The sequence below is a fragment of the Carettochelys insculpta genome, chromosome 9 (genome assembly GCF_033958435.1).
Source record: "Carettochelys insculpta isolate YL-2023 chromosome 9, ASM3395843v1, whole genome shotgun sequence".
Taxonomy (NCBI): domain Eukaryota; kingdom Metazoa; phylum Chordata; order Testudines; family Carettochelyidae; genus Carettochelys; species Carettochelys insculpta.
Genome location: NC_134145.1, coordinates 33,820,927 through 33,841,833, shown reverse-complemented (window position 1 = coordinate 33,841,833; position 20,907 = coordinate 33,820,927). Strand labels below are relative to the sequence as shown.

Here is a 20,907-nt window from a genome sequence, read left to right as displayed (position 1 = left end):
TGACTGCTATCCCTAGAGGCTATGGTTTCAAGCAGGTAAAAATGAAAATGTTTAATTTTGTAATAAAAAAAACCGCTTCCTGAAGGAAATACCATATAATTAGAAAAAGGTTTCTCTCTAAGTTTGGTTACTCTTTGCAGCTTTTACCACCATCAACGCTTCTGTTTCTGTGCTGGATTTTTAGAGGTGTTTTTCTTCAGCTTTATGCCGTGTGGAACAAGGTGCATGAATCCTTAATGGAAATGCCTTTCCTATATCTGGAGGGAAACCTGTTTCAGTGATGTAATTATTGCTTAATCATTTTTAAAATAGGATTGTCTCTTTGGTATGTGTTTGTAGAGAGCTTAGTAATAAGGGGCTATGATCCATATCCAGGGAACTTTCATACAATTGCATTAAATCATATAATCATTATTTGATTCTTCTACTTCTGTCTTTGCTATAATTGCAGCTGAAAGTCACAATGGTAACTAGGGTATGACCTTACAGTAGGGACTATCTTTTTTGAAACAATTCCTTAGCCTTTTTTTAGTCTTTTTGTATGTATATGCTTTGTTAAAACTGAAGTGTGCATTTAGCTGCTGCTTTACACACAACTCTGTCCCTCCCTTTAGCATACTTACACAGACGTGTGGGGTCAGCCTAAATGCTTACAGTGCTTCTTGTGATGCTTTATATGAGAAAGTGTTGCAAATAACATGAAAGCTTTCTACATTTGTATGGTATCTAGCACAACTGTGAAGGTACTTCACTGGTACACTAGGGGCAGAGATGGTCCCTTAGCTGTTTGTATGCTGCCTAGAGCCAATGCCCCCTGAGCTGGTTATGCTACATACAAAGAGACTCCACTCTTGAATGAAGCCTTTGGCTACTACCAGAAAATAAAGGCAATATGCAGGGTACTGGGCAGAAGAGCCCCTGTGCTAAGGGTGACAGCAGGATCTACTTACTGCCTTCTATAGAAGGAGAAATGACACTGCATTCTGCAGTTGCTGTGGTCTCCAGCAGGAGTCCACTGGAAGTGTTAGCAATGGCGAAGGCACCAACCAGCAGCTGAGGGGCACGAGGGCCGAGGCTTTCTGGGGACCGCAGCGATGGCAATAACCCCCCAGTGCAGCGAGGGCAGGCCCAGGACAGCCAGCTAGTTTGAGCCTGACGCCTGACAGCCGGGCTCAGTGAGCTTAGACCAGCCGCCACCAAGCCCAGCCCGAGAGCTGGCCTGGAAGGCGGGCAAAGCGCGGGCACCCCCCCCAGGAGCCGCACTGCTGGGCCAGCTGCGGCCCTTTCAGCCCCTGAGTTGCCCCGGGACAGCGGGGGCCGGCCTGGGCGGACGCCACAAAGGAACCGGGCAGCGCTGCCAAGGCTCAGCCCTGCAGTGGGGTCCAGCCGCCGGCGCAGGGCTCGAGCCTCCTGCCCTCAGGGGGCGCCCGGCCCCTTCCCGCCTCCGGCCGGGCCCGCAGGCCTTGCCCGGAGCCGCCCCGCTCCCGCAGGGGTGCTGCCCCCCGCCCAGCGGCGGGGACGCGGGCGCGCTCTGCTGCCCGGCCGAGGGAGCTGTCCCGCGGGCGGCGGGCTGGGTGGGGAGTGTGCGCCTGCGCGCCGGGCTCTCGCAGGGACGTGGCCCGGCTGCCTGGGGCTGGAGCAGTGCGGCCAGCTCGGGGGCTGGGCGAGAAGCTGCAAAGAGGCGGCGGCGGCTACGGGCCGGACTGCGCGGGAAGCCGATGTTCGCACCCCGGCCCCCCGGCCGACGCTTCCAAGGTGAGGGGCGGGCGGGCCCAGCCGCCGGGCCTAAGCGCTTGGGGACCCCCGAGGGGCACGAGCCGGGCCGGGGACGTGCCCGCCCCTCTCCCTTCCGGATTCCACGCGCCAGTCCCTCCCTTCCCGGGGCCGGCGCGGCTCTCGGCTGCTAGCCGTGAAGGGGACCCGCCTCCGCGCCCTGCTCTCGCCGGAGCGTGGGCAGCGGTGGCGGTTGCTGCGGCGAGCTGGGGTTCGCCCCGTGTGGGGCTGGGAGCGGCGCCTCGGTTCCGGGCGGGGAACCAACTGCGGGGCAGCCCCCGGGTGACCTGCCGGGGCTCCCCTGGGCGGCGGGAAGCGGTGGCGCTGCGGTGGTTCCCTGCTGCGATCGCTTGGGGCTCAGTGTAAATCTATGGGGCGCTTGGTCCTTCCCGACGGCAGGAAGTGCGCGAAGTTCCCAGCCCCCTCCCTGCCCCGTGCGAAGGCGTTGCAGAGCCCCGGGGGTGGGATACTCCGGGCGAGCCCCGGGACTTCATCACAGTGACGCCTCCGCCAGTCATGTAAGGAGGAGATTCCACTGCGGCATAATCACAGCGCGTTCTGCTGTGACATGTTCAGCTGGTTATAGGGGCTGCGAAGTGACTGCTGGTGAGTGTCAGTTCGTTTGGATCAGGGGATCTGTGCAGGTGGCGAATGGTGCGGGTTTAAATCGAAGTGGAAGTGGCTTGCTGACCGTTTCAAACGAAATAGCGCCCACATAAAAATGTCAACTCTCTGGAGAGGTGAAGAGAGCTTTTGTCTTTTATCCACAAGAGATCTCGATGCAGAGCAGTTTGCTTGGTAAAATGGAGTTGACATATTTAAACTAAAAAGGTTTGGGAGTTTCATTTTTTAAGGGTTTGGTTTAGTTCTTGAAATATTTCATTCATTATAAATTCTTTAAACATGGTCTGTCCTGTTTTGGTTGCACGATATAGATTGCAAAATTGAAACTTTAGAAGTCTCTTAATGATGGTTGATAAGCTTAGCATCTTTAACAGTTTTTTTTCCTGCATTTCAACTTTTGTTGCCCTTATCACATTTGATTTGCAAATAATTCCTGCTGTTCTTTATTGTGAAACAGAGGGAGCTATTTCATGGTTAACTTTTAAACTAATTTTCCATTATCTCAGTTTTCATTCCCCCAAATATCCAAAAAGAGCAATCTTACCAATATTTATACACTTGAAGAAATCCTAGGATCTGGCTTTTTTCCCCCAAAAAGGAAGCTCAGATAAAAGCTTGAAATCTTGTTCTGAAAACTTACATGCTCGCTCTTCCAAAAAATCAGATGTTTTGTGTATCCCCAAAATGGTTTGGGGTATGTGAGTGGAGATTAGGGTGGAAAATAAAGTTACAGGCTCGAAATAATACCATTTGTGATGCTCTTTATTAAAATATGATAAAATTGAGCCAATGGAATGTTGAGAGGGTGAGAAGGAAAGAAAGGAGAATGCTTGCCCCGTTGAGTTTATCCAAGGAATCATGGAGCAAGAATGAACTAGCAAGTGTAAAGCCCACATACATTTTATACGTTGCTTGGGGGCAGTAGGCAAAGGTTTATGCTTGACAACAGAGAGCGTGAGGTTTCCGTTACTAATCTATAGCACAGTGCAGCAGAAATTTTCTGCCTAGGAATATGTCCCCTACAGTGCCATATTTTCTTTTCCATTTCCCTTTTCTTCTCTGTCATTGCAGCCTGCTTTATGTTTTTACAGATCAAGGCTCCTGCATCAAGCATGGGTTGGTAGCGGAAATATAGTGCGGGAGGAGTCTGGAAGGAGGTGTGATGAATGAGGCAGTAGTGTTGAAGTTACACAAGCAGGGGACTAAGTGTCTTGAGGCTATGCTGCTGGTGTTGGAAATATGAAGCTCTTTAAACAGGAAGCAGACTGTGGTAGAGAAATAGAAAAGTTGACATGTAGGAAGGGGAGGTGTGTGTTTGGGGGGTGGAGGGGAGAGATGCCGAAGACCCAGAAGACTAGAGAAGAAGAAAAATATTTGAACTTTGGCTTAACACAAAGTGTGAGTTGCTTAGTGGTCATCCAATGAACAGTGGTTGTGGGGGGGGAAAAGGGGGGGGGCAAAAAAACCAAACCAAACCAAAAAAAAAACCTGTAGCAAAATGAAACTGGGAGGAAAAATCGCTGCAGTGGGATTTTCCCCTGAAAAGCCACCTTCATGGGGAAGCAAGCTTCTGTCCTGCTAGTGCAGAGATTAGTCATGATTTAAAGAAATTCAAAACAATCTTATTTAATGAAGTTTCTATTGGATATTGCTTGTTTGTTCTTCCCATTTTATAGTCTTCAGTTGTAAAAGGGATGTTCTGTCCTCACTTCTTTAGTTCCTTCAGTAGTTTCCTAATTGTTAGTAGACATTCAGATGCAGAGATTTTTTTTCCTTAGATGTTTCACACTTAAAATGCATGCTTATTTTTTTTGAAATGCTCTTGCATCCAGCCCTCTGAGCACATGTACATTAAGCATAACAAATCATAATTATAAACCCTCCTTACTAAAATAGCCTACACTAAATAGCACTCTAGATTTCGCTTTAATTGGCCAACTTCTTGGAGCCCTAGTAAAACAATATATATTGTGTACCACATATCCAAACTGAACAGCTTACGTCTCAACTTCTCCTAAAGTAAGTATGAAAAATATATTTGTTAGGCGTATTCTCTACTGTGAAAATGTAGTACACTGGCTTAAAGATGGCACACTGAGTTAATACATTTTTTACCAATTTATTTTAGTTTATGATGAAACCTCATTAATTTTCCCAACATAAGCTCTTGGGGAAGTTGGCTACAGCACAGAGTAGTGTTCATCTTTCTGCCTTTTTGGGAGAACAAAACAGAATAGAAGAGAGAAGAGAAGTTGGAACAATGTATAGGGAAGCTTGAGGGAATGGTTTCTGTATTTCGTAAGCATGTGTATTTCCTTTTCAGAAGCTATATCTGGAAGGGAGAAGGGACATTTTAGGTGAAGGCTAATGTCTAGTGCAGGTAATTCCTTATGTAACTGTTACTTAATACCTTTAAAACATTGTTTTTGATGTTTCAGTGGCTGTTCTCAGCCTTCGCTCCATTGTCAAACGTACTGTGAGGAAATTTTTGTTTTTTTATTTTTTTCCCTCTTGTTTAAACCTTCCTACAGGCAACTTACAGACTTAGTGTAAAATTTGCTGTCAACGTGTTTGACTCAGATGGCCAGCTTGTCTGACCTGCCTAAATACTTAACTGTTTTTGAAGTGTTCCACCCCAGAGAACTTAACTGCTATAATGGAAGAGACAGTTCCACGCAGAGGTCATTTATATGGCGGTGGCCTCTATCTGTATTTCAGAGAGGATGTTATGAAGTGCCCATCTTCTTGTGCCTCGCCTCCATGTAAAGGAAGGAGGTGTTTGTTCCCCGTCCTTGAAGATGATCATATTATGCTGCTATTGAAGTTTGAATACATTTATATAGTTTTGGTTTGCGTAGTTGCAAATGCTGACTATTTGTGCCCCTTTAAAACCGGGCCACTTTATCTGATCTCTTGTGACAGTCCTTTCCACTAGTGCACTGGGAATAATTTTGTGGTTAAGGCAACAGACCAGCAGTCGGTTCCATTCTGCATACTGTTTCTGGCTCTGCAGACTTATTTCAGTCAGTTATTTAATCTATGTACTAATTCCTCTTCCATGCACACTGGTTTTAATTTGGAAAGCAATCAGGACACCACCTAAATTGTGATCATTTCTGATTTCTCAGTGCATGTGAGTCAGTTCTGATAGCTTTCATTGTTAAAACCTACATTTTATCTAATCTTTTTGTTACGTGGCTTATTTTCATAGCTGACATTTTCAGAAAAGTGAATGAAAGTTAAGTATTTTGATAATCATAAAATACAATGTACTTGCACAGAAGCTCTGCTATTCAGTCTAAAATGAAATGCTCAGTTTAAAATCATATGAATTTTTAAAACACCTCAGTCTTTTAAATATGGCCTTCTGGACAATGTGTGATGGCATCATGTGAATTGGGGTAATATGAGGCTGATTTGGCAATGTTGTAAAAGATATTTGATCAGTTATTCTAAGTATTACAAAAATCGCATAAGATACCAGATTAGTATAATTATATTTGCTGCATAATTTTCTCCAGTGTACAGTAATAATCCCTCTAAAATGGATTGCTATTGTCTCAAGTTCCATCAAAGGTCTTTTGTCTTTTATGTGGTAAGATGGCCTGGCAGAAACAGTTTAATATGATCTTGTTTGTTAGTAAAACATATGGAAGTTAATGTCTTATGGTGTTCAGCAAGTTGTGTTGCTTGTTAAAGATGCCTACCTTCCCTGGAGGATATTTAGAGAATAATGAAGCTATGAGGGGACTTGAAAAATAATACTCTGAGCAATGAAAATCCAGAAATCAATAAATTTAACTTTTAATTTTGTGAGTTAAACTTAAAATATCAATGAAAATTAGAATGAATGTTGTTCTAGGAATGGGGAAGGCAAGATATTTTTTAGATATGGGGGTGAAAGCCTGTGGCAAAACAAATAAGATAGGGCAATCTTTGCTGTTTAAAACAAACACACAAAAACTTCCAGCAGATTGTACGCTACACATGGAATTTTGTATTACAGAATTTGTAGGCTATGGGGCCTGAATACTGGGTAATTTTGTTTAAGTAATTTTTTTAAAAAATCAGTTCTACTGAAAAAGTAGTATAAATCAGCTTTACTGCCTCCCTGAGATATTTCTTGCTATTCTCCATTAATTACTCTTTTAGTAGGTTCTTTGAATATGTGAATCTTATTCTAAAATGAGTGCACAAAATTTACTAGCCAAATGACATTTCAGTGTTGTTGGAACACGAGTAGGCCTCTGTGTGGCTTTCTTAAAAATAAAATCTTCTTTTCTCGTTCAGCCAAATGGCCAAAATGTTAATTTCCTTCATTAGATGTTCTAGTCAAAGTTTAATTTGGTCATGGACTGAAGTGGGACAAGAGTAAGACTTTCATAGAGCAACATAGATGTTGTGTTAACCTCAGTGCAGGTCTTTTCTCTTAATCATTGTACTATACATGCTTATGGCGATAGATCATGAATGTTGTAAATGCTTTGATGGGTAAATTTTAAATTCTAGTGAAGTACAGAAAGACCAAAGGAGCTCTATACATTATGTCTACTGCACTGTGCTCAGCCTGTATTTAAATTCCTGCTTCTCTTAGTAAATAAACTGTTGGCTTTCCCCTAGAGAGGCAGTGAGTGGAATTCACTCTACTTTTGAAGTAGAAACATGTACACTTTAGCAGTAGGATGGTAAGACGTCTAATTTCAGACTCTAAATTGTGACTTGCAGATCAAATCTTGTAAAGATTCATGCTTCGTGGGAGTCTGAACAGTGTGTAAATAAAACGGAGGTGTTTGGGTTCTGTAGCTGTGTTTCCATGTTGCCAAGTATTAGTTTTTAAACTTACCAGTGGAATTCCTGGTTTATTAATGCTTGTTTTGATTTTAAAAAAATCACCTTCAATTACTGTTATACTTTATCTTCTGCTTTAATGAATTTTTCTTAGAACATCTAACTGTATGAGTTGGTGGTATTTTCCCATTTTTACAGTACGTAATTGAGGCTTACGTGCAAGACTTGCTAGGGTTCTTTAACAATATCTTTCTTCATTCTTGATTTCCTTAGTAACTTTTCTCTCATCCATCCCCAAAATAAAGTGACTAGAAGCGTGACTGTGGAAGTTAGTGGTTGAGTGAGAAGTGGGAAGAAACTATATTTCTGTAAATATGTTAATGATAAAGATTGACTGTCCTCATGATTTACATAAGTCTTTGGGCATGGATAAGACTTCAGTCATTGTCAGAAATTCAAATAAGATTTAGTTGTATTCATTAGCACTGCAATGTCTTGCAATCTGTTTAAAGATTTTGCAGGACTGTCATTGGTCATCACTGATAGACTCGTTCTTCCACATTCTCTACTTTAAGAAAGACCCCAGGCCTGCAAACAGACTGACAAGACTGAAGTTTGAGCACAAACGTTTTCTGGATTGAAGTCCAAAGTGCAAAGAATCAAAGGCCATAGTAAAGTTCCCATTTATTTTGTTATGGCTTGTAACCTTCCCTTCGCCATTCCATCTAACTTTTTGTATCAGGCTGCAAAGTGGGTCCAAACTGCAGTTAGTAGAACAGCAGCTGTTCTTCTGTCTGTGGAAAAGTTAGCACAAAATATTTAAGGATTTGCCTAAGTCTGTAAAAGACAAGTATGCGAATTTAGCTAAATTCCTTAATTGTATCACTGAGGAACTGTAATTTTTGCTTTTTTTTAAGGTTGAGATGAAAAGACTACATAGCATAGAGTATTTGTAGTATTTTTAAATGTTTTGCTGTTCACCTTAAAATGAAATGTGCTCTGAGTAGCTGACATTAGTAGTAAAGAACTTGAGGCCATTCAGTAGTGCTGTTTAATTGCCAAAAGACACACAGAATTCTCACTCAGTTCAGTGAAATGGGGAATTGATTAACTTAAAAACATTGTTTGGTACAGGTATAATTAGGAATATCTAAGAATAAACCTGTTGCATGAATACCCTCTGTTTAACAAATGGAAAAATATAGACAAATGGTTAATTGCAACAATAAGATGCTCTGGATTTTATGTAAAAAATAATACGCAGGCCAGAAATGTTCATAGGGAAAAAAATTCTTGTAATTGTATGTAATCTGTGCAGTGTTGGTTTCCTTCTGGAATTCCTCTTTCTTTAAACCTTTACTATGCGTTTCCTTCTCTAGATTACTTTATTAGAAACTCCAATACAGCTCTGTGTGCCGCACTGGGGGCTGGAGCCTGAGCCCCGTGTGGGGCTATAGTGCTCTGGGGGCTGGGAGCCCCACGTGTGGGTTGGGGCTGAGCTGAGGTCTCAGAGGGTGGCCTGAATCTGTGGGGAAAGGGGTTTTAGCTCCAAGAGCTGCCTGCAGCAGCGGGCGGCTAGAGGGCTAAAACCCTTCTCCCTACTTTCCTGTGGGGGGAATGCTGTCAGCTTGACAGCGGCACTGCTCTGGGAAGTGGGTTTTAGCCTGCCTGGCTGCCCACAGTGGCAGGCAGCTAAGCGAACTAAAAGCGGTGCCTAAGGCCACACTGGGGAGGCAGGGAGAAGAGGCTCCTTAGCCTGCCTAGCTGCACACAGCTGTGGCAAGCTAGGCAGGCTGACAGCCATGCGTCTTCAAGTTGTGTGAAATGTGAGTTAAAGCAAGTTTTGCACAATCCGAAGATGCGTAAAGTGAGGGTTTACTGTAACCTAAACTTTATATCCCCTATTATATGTGTAATAAAACAGTATCAATTAACTGATGGTATTTTAACTCAAAGCGACATAAATTACACGACTCAGCATAACTTGTTTGGAGAATCTACCTTTTTGCATGATATGTATAACACACATCTTTTACATCTTAGTTGAATATATACAGAACTTTATGGTAGTTGAGAGCACACTGTGATACCAAGAGTTGATATATTCTTGTGATTCCTCAGTTTCTTCTGTAATCATAGCTGATAATTTCATAGAATTGTAATGGAGGCATAATCACGTTAAGTGATTACTATGAAACCTTGTAGCTACATCTCATTAGTGAAAAGAAAATTGCATTTAGTAGACATTTGAATACCACATCCATCATTTCTGGTATCAGACTTCCAAAAAGCTCAAACTTACTAACATGATCCTCAATGACATGGCTGAAAAAGTCTTGATCTTTAAGATGACTGAATGAATTCCATACTGAGGAAGAGAGTAGCTTTCAGATATGTAAAGATGACATGTATTTTCCCAAAGAAAGTTCATTAAAACTAGTTATGGTTGCGTAAGGGGGAGATGCACCCACACAAAATCCTTACTCTGACTTGATGTTGTCCTTTAATTCCCATACACCACTTTCACTTGCAGACTCTACCCTTCTATACAGTCCTGTTCACCCTTATTACAAACAGTAACAATACAAATAGCACATACCTAATGCATATGCTAGATTACAAAACCTTAATTCTGACTTCAGCGCTGTTAACAAACCTGTCTGTTAGACACATATATGGGGTGTTTTCCCATAGAGATGTATGAGTTCTGAGTCTTGGAATGAAAGTGATGGATCTCACAGAATCATAGGGCTGGAAGGGAACTCAGGAGGTCATCTAGTCCAGCCCCCTTCTCCAAGCAGGATCACCCCCACTAAGTCATCCCAGCCTGGACCTTGTCAAGCTGGGACTTAAAAACCTCGAGGCTGAAGAATCCACCACCTCTCTAGGCAATGCATTCCAGTGCTTCACCACCCTCGTGGTGAAGTAGTTTTTCCTGATATCTAACCTATATGTCTCCCTCTTCAACTTCAGACTATTACTCCTTGTTCTGCCATCTGGCACCACTGGGAACAGTTTCTCACCCTCCTCTTTAGAGCTCCCCTTCAGGAACTTGAAGGCTGTTGTTAAATCACCTGTAACTTTTCTCTTCTGTAAACTAAACAATCACAAATCCCTCAGCCTGTCCTCATAGGTCTTGTGCTCCAGCCCCTTAGTCATTTTGTTACCCTCTGCTGAACCTGCTGCAGCACATCCACATCCTTTTTATACTGGGGGGCCCAAAACTGGACACAGTATTCAAGATGTGGCCTCACTAGTGCCAAATAGAGGGGAATAACTACTTCCCTAGATCTGCTCGAAGTGCTCGTCCTAATGCACCCTAGTATGCCATTAACCTTCTTGGCTACAAGGGCACACTGTTAACTCATATCCAGCCTTTCATCCACCATAACCCCTAGGTCACTTTCCATCATACTGCTGCTTAGCCAGTTGGTCCCCAGCCTATAACAAAATGCTTGGGATTCTTCGACCCCAGGTGCAGGACTCTAAACTTCTCCTTGTTGAACCGCATCAGATTTCTTTTGGCCCAGTCCTCCAATTTATCCAGGTCACTCTGGATTCTCTCTCTATGCTGCAACGTATCTAGCTCTCCCCCTAGTTTTGTGTCATCTGCAAACTTGCTGAGGGTGCAATCCAGTCCTTCATCCAGCTCTTTAATAAAGACGTTGAATAACACCGGCCCCAGAATCAAGCCTTGTGGCACTCCTCTAGAAACCATCCTCCATCCAGAGATTGAGCCATTGACCACTATCCGTTGGGCCCGACCATCAAGCCAGCTTTCTATCCTTTTTATTGTCCAAGGATCCAAGCCATATTTCCTTAACTTATGGACAAGAATGCTGTGGGAGACCATATCAAAAGCTTTGCTGAAGTCAAGGTATATCACATCCACTGACTTCCCCGTGTCCACAGAGGTTGTTACCTCGTCATAGAAGCTAATCAGATTGGTCAGGCAGGACTTGCCCCTGGTGAATCCATGTTGGCTACTTTTTGATCACTTTCCCCTCTTCCAAGTGCTCCAAAACGGATTCCTTGAGGATCTCCTCCATTATTTTCCCAGGGATTGAGGTGAGGCTGACCAATGTGTAGTTTCCTGGATTGTCCTTCTTTCCTTTTTTAAAGATGGGCACTATGTTTGCCTTTTTCCAGTCATCCAGTATCTCCCCCGATCTCCAAGAGTCTTCAGAGATAGTGGTCAAAGGTTCAGTGATGACCTCTGCCAATTCCCTCAGTACCCTCAGGTACATTAAATCCAGACCCATGGATTTGTGTACATCTAGTTTTTCTAGATGGCTCAGAACTTGTTCTTTCCCCACAGATGGCTGCCCTCTACCTTCCCATGCTGCATTGTCTAGGACTGTCGTGTGGAAGTTGACTTTGTCCATGAAGACTGAGGCAAAAAAAGCATTGAGTAATTCAGCTTTTCTTATATCATCCGTCCCTAGGTTTCCTCCCTCATCGAGTAACAGCCCCACACCTTCTCTGATAACCTGTTTATTGTTAACATGCATGTAGAAACCCTTCTTGTTACTCTTCACGTCCCTTGCCAGCTGCAGTTCCAATTGTGCTTTTGCTGTCCTGATTACTGCCCGGCGTTCTCCAGCCATATGTTTTTACTCCTCCTTAGTCAGCTGTCCATGTTTCCATTTCTTGTATGCATCCTTTTTGAGTTTAGCTGACTAAGGATTTCCCTGTTAAGCCAAGCTGGCTGCCTACCATTTTTGCATTTCCTACTATGCAGTGGGATGTTTTGTTCCTGTGCCTTCAGTAAGACTTCTTTAAAATACTGCCAGTTCTCTTGAACTCTTTTCCTGTTCCTCTTTGTTTCCCAAGGGATCCCTGCTCATTTGTTGTCTCAGGGAATTGAAGTCTGCTTTTCTGAAATCAAGGGTGTGTATGTTACTGCTCACCTTTCTTCCTTTTGTCCGGATCCTGAAATCTACGATCTCATGGTTGCTGCCGCCCAGGTTTCTTCCCACTTCTATTTCTCCTACTAGTTCTTCCCTGTTTGTGAGCAGCAGGTCAAGTTGCGCACAGCCCCTCGTCAGTTACTTCAGTACTTGTACCGAGAAGTTATCTCCAACATTCTGCAAAAACTTCCTGGATTGTCTGTGTGCTGATGTATCGGTCTCCCAACAAATGTCCGGATGATTAAGGTCTCCCATGAGAAACAGGGCCTGTGATTTTGGAAGCTTCACTTAGCTGCCTGAAGAGAAGCCTCATCTATCTCATCTCCCTGATCTGGCGGTATAGCAGACACCAATTCCAACATCACCTCTGTTACTTCTGCCTCTAAGCTTAACCCAAAGACGCTCAACTAGGTTTTCTCCTTCCTCATACTGCTTCCTCACACAGAGCGCAACTTCTCCTCCTTTTATCCCGTCTGTCCTTCCTAAACAGTTCATAACCTTCCATGACTGTGCTCCAGTTATGCGAATTGTCCCACCAAGTCTCCGTTATTCCGTTATTGATCTTACTACTTTGACTGTGCCAGGGCCTCCACTTCTTTCTGTTTGTTCCCCAGGCTTCTGGCATTAGTGTACAAGCATCTTAGAGAAGGGGCCAATTGGCCCACTTTGTCCTCTTCACCCGGGAAACCCACTTGATTGTTCCCTCCTCCTTCCCCGCTTACCCCAGGGCTTATGTCATGTTCCCCTGAGGAACCTAGTTTAAAGCCCTCCTCACTAGGTTTGCAAGCCTGCCTGCAAAGATGCTCTTTCCTCTCTTTGTGAGGTGGATCCCATCTCTTCCCAGCAATCCCTGTTCACGAAAGAGAATCCCATGGTCAAAGAAACCAAATCCTTGCCTGCTACACCACCTACGCAACCACGCATTTACCTCTGTGATTCGACGATCCCTACACGGACCCCTTCCTTCTACAGAGAGGATAGACGAGAACACCACTTGTGCACCTCATTCCTTGATCTGGTGCGTGGGAATTAAGGTCTGTTAAAGGATACCTAAAATGGGTATTTTAAGGGGGATTGACTTTTTGTTCTGTTTGTACAGTACTGCAAAGAGGTCCTGGTCCACGACTAAAGATCTTTGATGCCAGTGTGATACTACTACAGATTTAATTAAGCATTACCATTAATTTGTGTCTTGATGCTTTAGAGTGGATACTGGAGAAGTATCTACATTTTTAAAAGATTAGGCTTTGTTATCCTTCCATTAACAACGTGGCTAAGTGGATGAGGCTTGATTCTGTCAGGGCAGAGACCTGGGTTTGACTTCCAGCTCTTTCAGACTAGAGATTGTGTTCCTTCTCAGACCGTAGTTACCATATATGTTGGGGTGAGAAGGGAATGCATCCAGAAGTCTTGCTAAGTCATAAAAATTGAAGTAAACTGTTAACACCATGCTATCCTCAGCTTCTAATCTTGCTTAAAAAAAGGCTTCTGTTCTTTTTCTTTATTGCCAAACTTCTAGTATCTTCTGCAAATGTATAAAATGTTTACAGTATAAATGTGTGACGACCATAATTAGCATAAACACACATACAATCTCCCTGAGCGGGACGTTCATACAATCTTGGACAGAAACAGTGGAAAGGACAATTTTTCATTGGAATCAAATCGAACGACAAACTGAGTTTTATTGCATGCTTTGGGATTTTGTTTAATTTTTAATTGAAGGTTTGATGATAGACGATGGCAGGAATAGGGAGTTAGCGAGAGTTAAACTTCTCTTTAAATTCTATTTCATATTTTATATATGGTTGTTAAAGTGAGGTATTCAATGAATATTAGAGTAAAATTAGGGTTCCTGGTACCTCCAGTTTGGATCTTTTGATTGTATTGATGTAATATTGGCTTTATTTTCTTTTGACTTTAAATAGATGAAACTGATCTCCATGCAATTTTTTCATCTCCCAAAAAGGTGATTACATCTTTCCTCTTCTTGTTCTTCATTCAGGCACTTGGAGCACATCCTTCTAAGCCAAGATTTTTCTGATGTGTTTGCTTGCTTTAGAAATGTTACCTGGCAACATTACTAGACTCCCTTTATGTTGTGCTCATATGAGCAGTACTTTTCTTTAAGGTTAGCCCGAGTATATTTATATGTGAATAAATTGCAATACTTAACATTTTTAAAGCAGCTGTAAGTCTTTGACAAACTAATCATTTTCTACAACATCCTCTGAAGTACATTTTTCATCTTTATAGTAATGCTCTTTATTTAAACTGAAGTGGCAGTAATTTATGCCTTCACTGCAGGAGAACATAGAGGATGTTACTGGTGTAATACAGGCATATGTGTTTTGAGTCTTCAGAACCCCATTTAGCATATCATTTTTTTTCATGAAAGATGCTATCCAAATGCTGATACTGAAGCAGACAGCCTTTTTTAAAAAGCTGATCTTTAAATAAAGGATCATTATATTTGGAGACCTCTGAACTAGAAGTGGGCGGACAAATTTAGTTAAGGTAAACCAGTTTTAACCATTTTTCAAGCTGAAGTTAAGATCTTACTGTTCCCATATGTACCCTATTATCCCCACCCTGGCGCTTCTACCCTTGGAGATCTTGTGGGGCTCAGCAGGATCTTTTCAGGTTTTTGGAATGAGTGTCTTGCTTGTGAAAGTAGGGGATTGAGAGCACGCTGTAGGAGGAGATCTACACGCTTTGAGGATGGATACAAATGTGCATTCTTCCCTTTTGGGTGAGGCCTCAAATAGCCATCTCCTGCTGCCTCATAGCATTCAGCAAACCTTTTTTCTCAATATGAAATGCAAAATGCGACTCAAATCCAGCAATAATCACATCATTGTGAGTTATGTAAGTGAGCTTGTCTGTGTATTATCTTAACCTGACAGACACACATTTCTGAGATGTGGTGGATGAGGTGATTTGATATGTTTTCGTCTCATGGTGAATGTCAAACTTTTGAGCTGACACAGATCTTGTTCAGGTCCCACATTCCCAGCATTTGACTCAAGTCAGTGTACAGGCTTTGTGACCGTTTGTAGAGAACCCTTTTAAGTCTTGGACGCTTGGTAATAAATTTCTCTAGAGCAAACTGAGGGAATTTCAGGACTAAGAAACCTATCTTCTACTGAGTGATATAATCCAGCAAAGCCCAGATTCATTTCCTGTTGATAGATAACCCAGCCAGTATTTCCCTTACTATTGGATCTCTCTTTCTGGTCTTTTACTTCAAGAGCCCCAACACTTCCTCTAATCCACACTTCTGTTCCTGAGGAGTTGGTTGGTTCTAAGGCTATGTCTAGACTACAAGATAAATTCACATTTATTAAAATTGATTTTATAATGCTGTTTTTTCAAAATTCACTTTTTAGTATCCTCTCATCCCACAGGCTCCCAACAAATGCGACACATTGCTTCCGGACTGAAATCACCAAACACTGACTGTTGCAGCAGTGCATTGTGGGACCCTATCCCACAGTTCCCTCAGCCCTGCATTCTGGTCAAGAAGCAGCAGCAGGACTGTCAGTTTCCTGGGCCCAGCAGCTTGAGGGACCTGAGAAACTGACAGTGCAGCAGCTGCGGTGAATTTCCCCTCTCCTGCTAGTACAGTAAACCCTCCATTTAGTGGACTAATAGGTCTGCCCATTCTTCCCCATAGCCCTTTAAATGGAAGGGTTTACTCCCTGCTCCCCATCTGGTAACTGCGATTTTGTAATCTTGAGATTAGTGTGCCCTAAATCGAACTAATGCTGTTTTCAGTGAAGACAGTCACATGGTAATATCGACCTAACTGCCTTAAACTTGAATTTATCTTGTAGTGTAGATGCAGCCTAAGGCTGGCAATCAGCTCAACCTCAGGTGCTCAGATACTGTAGCGGAGAGTCCAACATAAGAGCTGACTTAGGTGGATTACTTACTACAAACTTGCGTCAATTCCAGGTGGAGCCACACTGGACTCCCATTTTGGCTCCTTTGCCATGCACTGATACAACATCAGACTGGAAGCGCCAAAGAAGGACTGGTGAGAAGGAAGAGAAAAGATGAGAATACTATTGGCTGTAGCCTTTGAAACAGGACAGAAGAAACGTAGAATTCAGCTGCTTGATACACCCATACCATACATGGTCCACTGGCCTATTAATAAAACAAAGAGAAGTCCTGTGGTACCTCATAGATGAACAGATTTTTTGGAGCATAAGCTTCTGTGGGCAAAGACCCGCTTCGTCAGATGCATCTGACAGAGTGGGTGTTTGCATCTGACGAAACGGGTCTTTGTCCACAGAAGCTTATGCTCCAAAAAATCTGTTCGTCTATGAGGTGCCATGGGACTTTTTGTTTTTTCGCAGATTAAGATGGCTACGCCTCTGACACTTGTCCTATTAATTAGTTTTCCTGAAGGGTAGGATATATAGGAGGGGGCCACTTTCTTCCTCCTGATAATTTTTCCTATAGAAAAGATAGGACTAACGAGGCAGTTCCCCTCACCTTCTGTAGGCCTTACAGAGGGTGCCAGGCATATGTCTTGTCTTAGAGCCTTGCTTCCTCAAAAGAATATTTGTTTTTATTTTTAATCTCGTTACTGATCTTGTAACATTTACAGAGTGAAATTCACTACACTACCTGAACTAGTCATTTTCTCTAAACATGCTTGTTGGCATGCTGCTTGTTCTGTGTGATTTCTGAGCTGTTAGTAGTAAACACAGCTTCCTTTGCCAGTGTGATATAGCTTGAAATAGATATCGGTTTCCATTCTGGGTTAGGATCACCTAAATGCCACTTGAAACCAACTTTACAGGTCTGTATGGTTGAATAGTTTCCTTCCACAGGAGTTAGCAATATTTTAAGTTCACATCAATGCTATCATTGTTCTTGTTTCATCTTTTGTTACAGATATCAAAACTCTAAGACCTTGGTTTTATTAAATGCTTTTCTTGCCAGTCGCATTCTTTAATGAGCGTTAAGTGAGGTGAAATGGCAAAAGCAATAAGCAGTAAAAACCTTCCTTTGAATATGTTTCCATTTATAGTAGGTAGGCATAGACTTAACATGAGACAAATACATAAAAGCGTAGAAGAAAAGGGAAAATGGTAATGTGATAAAAGTTGAGAACTCATGATTCCGTTAGCTATTTTGATATTGTGCACATACATGTGGACCTAAAATTAGTGTTGACTACAGCCCTAAAAGAGGCCCCAGCTTTGAAGTTTAGAGAATGAATTCAATGATTTGTGTGTAGTGTTGATTCAAATAATAAAGCATCAGTGGAATGTAGTTTAACTCTATTTCATTGGAATGAGAAGACCTTTGGCACCTCATAGACTAACAGATATACTGGAGCATAAGCTTTTGTGGGCAAAGGCCCCCGGGGAGGGGGTGGAGTGTGTGTGTGTGTGTGTGTGTGTGTGTGTGAGAGAGAGAGAGATGCTCCAATATATCTGTTAGTCTGTAAGGTGTTACAGGACTTCTCGTTGCTTTTGCAGGTAAAGACTAACTGATACTTGTCTACTACTTGTCTACCGCTGGTACTTGTCTACTTCACTAGGTGGAGCCTTGAGAGTCCAAATAGCTAAAGCTGTTTTTGACATCATTCATGTGGACAAGTACAATAATATCCTTATGAAGATCAATCTGCAATTAAAATAACATTTTAATTGTATGCTGCCAGTTATAAAGTGTTTTGAGCATTAATGTTCTTCGATTTGTATATTTTGTCAGTAATAATCTTTTCAAGTCCTGTTAGTAGAGCTTGTAAAATAATAAAAATCGGTTGCTGGAATGTTACCATTTATTTATAAGAAGTATTTAATTGATGCAGAATACAGGGGAGGGGTAGCTCAGTTGTCTGAGCGTTGGCCAGCTAAACCCAGTGTTGTGAGTTCAATCCTTGAGGAGCTCATTTAGGGATCTGGGGCAAATAGATTTAAAAAAAAAAATGTCAGGGATGGTGCTTGGTCCTGCCAAGAGGGCAGGGTACTGGACTCGATGACCTCTTGAGGTCCCTTCCAGTTCTGTGAGGTGTGTATCTCCATGCATGAATGTGACAATGGTAGTAAAGGGTAAGACGGAAAAAATCATGGGCTGCATTAAGGTATTTACGTAAATTGGTTTTCCTAGTTTCGTGTATTCTCTGTTTTGTTGCACTTCATCTTTCATGTCACAATCTCAGTGTTTTACAGAAGTCTGGTAAATATTATCCTCAGTTTACAGATGGCTGAACTGGAGCACGTGAAACTTAAATGACATATCCAAAGTCACAATCAGAGTTGAACATTGAATGTGGGTCTTTAGTTCTCCAGTTCAGCTCTCCAAGCAGAGGTTCAGCAATTTCTGCAGTTAGTGAACTGTTGCAATGAAATATGCTCATTCAATAGATCACTGTTTACATGGAAGATTTCCTTTAATATTAGCCCAACGGACAGCAAAATGAAGTTCATAACTTCTAGCATGTTGACTTGATTTTATATTTTTGGGCTAAACAGAATTCCTTTGCTTAGAATCTAAAAGCTTTTAATGTAAAGCTTGACTTAAAAAGGTAGTCAGAGGTTTAAGGCTGACATGAAATAACTTTGCAGTTTTTAGACATGCACTTTAACCTGCTGTGAAAGCACTGACTTTACTTAATGTTGTAGTTTTCACAAAATGCACATTATGGTTTCTTCTAGTTTGAAGTCTAACTGAAATAGGAAGATGGAAATGTAGCTTTGCATTTTACTTTAGCAACTTTTTCCCTCCACAGTTGAACTGTAACTTGTTTCTTTACATTTTGGTAGAATTAAAATGCAATTGAATGAATGCAATTTTAAAAAAGTAAAGTAGGTGAAAAATGATCAGCCCTGAATGCTGAATTGCTTTTGCACTCAAACATATACAGTTCAGAGTTAGAGATTAGCATCCTTACGCCTTTATTTTAAACAGTTTAGTTTAGGAGTCTAAGTACTAAATGAAGCCTTTTTTAGAGATGTAAGGTTGATGTCTTTTGAGAATGAGGTCACATCCACAGAAGAGAGAGATTGTCAAAGTAGTGCTGTAGTGTCCTGTCAGTATGCCATGCTGTTTGCATAGATCAGGGCTTCCCAAAATTTATATAGCTGGGACCCGGTTTTTTTCAGTACCTTTTTTTGCAGCCCAAAAACATAAACACATGTTTTAAAAAAAAAAAAAAAAAAGTAAAATGAATAATTTTTCACTGTTTATTATTTATTCACAATAATAATAGTACATAATGATAATTGGTATATTTTCTAAGAAATGGTATTTTTTCCCAAGGACTGGTACTGGGCCATGGACCACACTTTGGGAAACACTAGCGTAGGTGGTGCACTTCTGGGGAGAAGTAGGCTGGACAGACCCTTAACCTTGCAATTTTGACCCTTCTTGAGGCTAAGGTGGTAGTTTTGTGTCAGTGATGACTGCAGTTTTTGTGGTGTGGGTGGTTCAAACTGGACTGAAAATGCTGGGTTATTCCATTTAGCTAGTCATAGTCTCCTAGGAACAACTGACTTGAGCTGGGCTTGGTTTGAGGACCTTCATCAAGGAATTACTCCAGTTCCTCAAGCCTGGGGTTCTCAAATTTCTTTTGTTACTGGACCACATCTCATGGACCATCTACCTTCTCATTCACGGTAGCCTCACAGTGATGTGGTCATTAGACAAATCATTTATGAGGAATATTGTATTTGCAGATGTTAGTATGATTCATCATCAACGTATGACTGACAAGTACTGTGTGGACCACTGATAGGAACCATTGTCTGGAACAGTACTCTCCAAACGTTTAATTTAAACTGCTTGGATTTTAGAGCTAAGTTACTTTAAGTCTCTAAACTTGGATGCATTCAAATTTTGCTAGGTTTAATTGGTTTGATAACGGATTCTGGCCCTGAACAGGAACAAGAGGTTGATCAGAGAATTAGTGTAGTGTTCCTAGCTAATTCAGTTTGCTTTTCCTGATTAAGGCAAAGCGGAGCTCTTCAATGATACTTAATGACATTTTGTTGAAATAAGGTGTCCAATTTTCTCATTAGGTAACAAGTAATGGCTTAAAATAATGAAAATAGCTTCATATGTTTTCTCTCTAGTTTATTAATATAACATTTTGTTATGATCTAACATTTTCCTAGCAAGGATAGCAATACTGAAGCTTGAATCACTTTTCTGCATGGAAATTTATGAGTGCCTGGAGATGCACTGAAATGTGGCCAACTTTGCTTTGTGGGTGGATTTCACAGTGTCACTGTATAGTTTTAAAAACAAAAAAAAACACAACAACAATTTTTTTATTGTGGCTGTGATTGACTTTTCTGATTTTAAATGATTTGTTTGGGGGTAAGTTTATAGGTACGAAACTTGGCATACATATTTAAATATGAAAATAATTATGTTGGTGTTCTAGACTGTACATACGTATGTGTGTGTTCTATGTGAAAATTCAGATGCTTAGCTTGTTTATATTTGCTTCCTATGTACAAATATGGTTGGCCATTACTATAAAACCTTAAGTATGATATTCAAAAGTACATTTATATTGCACATTCCTAAAAAGGAGGATATTGAAACTGAGGTTAAATAACTTGCCACAGTCAGTCTTCAACTATAGAATCTAGTCCTGATGTTTCCCATTCTTCACTAGACATTAATTCTTCTCTTTGTTAATTTGCTTTTTGACAAAGAATTGTAGAGTAAAGCTTCGGATAGATTTTCAAGAGTTTGGGGTCTTACAGATGGGAGAGAAATTTTGGAAAAATAATGTTAAATTTAAAGGTCTAGCATGGATTTCTACGAGCTTGGAATTGCT

The 20,907-nt window shown here is 41.6% G+C and overlaps 1 protein-coding gene across 10 annotated transcripts in view; it reads left to right on the top strand.

The window, feature by feature from the left end:
• The first annotated feature begins 1,595 nt into the window (after positions 1-1,595).
• Positions 1,596-20,907, top strand: part of EVI5 (ecotropic viral integration site 5) — a 147,938-nt gene continuing 128,626 nt past the window's right edge. For 3 of the 10 annotated variants that reach the window (XM_075003384.1, XM_075003385.1, XM_075003383.1), the window contains exon 1: positions 1,627-1,755. The gene's annotated coding sequence lies outside the window, so the exon portion shown is untranslated. Of the gene's footprint in view, positions 1,756-1,970; positions 2,380-20,907 lie in introns of those variants that run through there. The other 7 variants (XM_075003393.1, XM_075003392.1, XM_075003390.1 and 4 more) reach the window with 6 other exon arrangements.